We start from the raw sequence: 1,488 nt of genomic DNA on the forward strand, positions 1-1,488 counted from the left end.
AAATTTAGTAGGGATCATTTTAGTCGTTGATTTGTCATTTACATATTTTGAATTTAATAATGCAAGTGTTTCATTTTAGTAGTCAAAGTATTTTAAAAAAATTTTATGATGCCACAAGCATAAATACGAGTACCATGGATATATGAACCACTAGCACCACCGTCAGTCAGCATTTAAGTACGTATTGTTATTATGGGTGGTAAAATATTTTCATACTTGCTGCCACAGTTGATGGGGCTCATTAATAATTTTTCTTTTAGTTGTGGTACATAATTTTCTGTTTTCATCCATTCAAAGATATTTTTATTGACTCGTAAATGATTTTATGTCAAACGACAAATTAGCAATATGTTAAATTAAAAGAAGAAATTGTAGGAAAAAAAAAAAGAAAATAACAGCAGAGGAAAATGAAAAATCACAAATTTTAAAAATTATAATTCACAAATATGCAGCGAACATTATTTAAATTAAAATTTATTCACGCTTTTAAGAAAATATGTTAAAAATTTTGATAATTTTTGTTAAATTTTTACTTTTTATAGTGGTTTTTATTGATTTTTATTTAATCAATCAATAATTATTTAATTTTTCTCAAGCTGGGAATATTGGTTTTTTGTTTTTTTTCTAATATCCATTCAAAACGTTTTAATTAATATTTTTGTTTTTGGTTTTGTGTAGATTGTTTGTTGTGTGGCTTCTGTTTTTTTTTTTTTTTTTTTCTTTTTGTTATTTTTTAAGGTAAGTGGCGTCAATTTAATGACTTTTTCTCTTTGTGTGTCTTATGTTTTATGTTTTGTTGTTTAGCTACTTAAATATACTTTAAAATTTGAAATAGACACTAATCCATAATCTAAACACGTCCGCAACAAAATCAATATAATTTTTGATTATTACATATTTATATATTATTTTTCCTTTTTGGTTGATTTTTTATTGATCTTTTACATGTTATTAAATTGTAATGAAGCCGAGAGACAGACCTACCGCGTTGCAAGGTGCTTTATCGAGTTATTTAATACAAAAAAGTAATAAAATTTAAAATATTTAAATTAATATTAAATAATGTAATTATATTTTTAAAAAGTTTTCGAAGAGTATTGTTGAGAAAAAAATGTGTCTTTGAAGAATGGAATTTTTAATAGAGGTTGATTAGGTGTGTAATTAAAGTATTCCAGGAAGAGGAAATATATATTAAATTTGTAAATAAATACAAATATTATGTTTTTAATGAAAATAGGATTTCGTCCTTTTCTAACTAAAAAAGTTTCCGTTTTTAGTAAATCCCAAAATCAACAATAAATTTTTGGGTTTTCAATAAAATTTTACTAAACAAAAATATACGTAAAAAATCATTTTTTTTAATTTCAGTTTCATTTCTGATCTAGTTCAGTTCTAGTTCAGTTCTAGTTCAGTTCTAGTTCAGTTCTAGTTCAGTTCTAGTTCTAGTTTAGTTCTAGTTCAGTTCTAGTTCAGTTCTAGTTCAGTTCT

The sequence above is a fragment of the Lucilia cuprina genome, chromosome 6 (genome assembly GCF_022045245.1).
Source record: "Lucilia cuprina isolate Lc7/37 chromosome 6, ASM2204524v1, whole genome shotgun sequence".
Classification (NCBI taxonomy): Eukaryota; Metazoa; Arthropoda; class Insecta; order Diptera; family Calliphoridae; genus Lucilia; species Lucilia cuprina.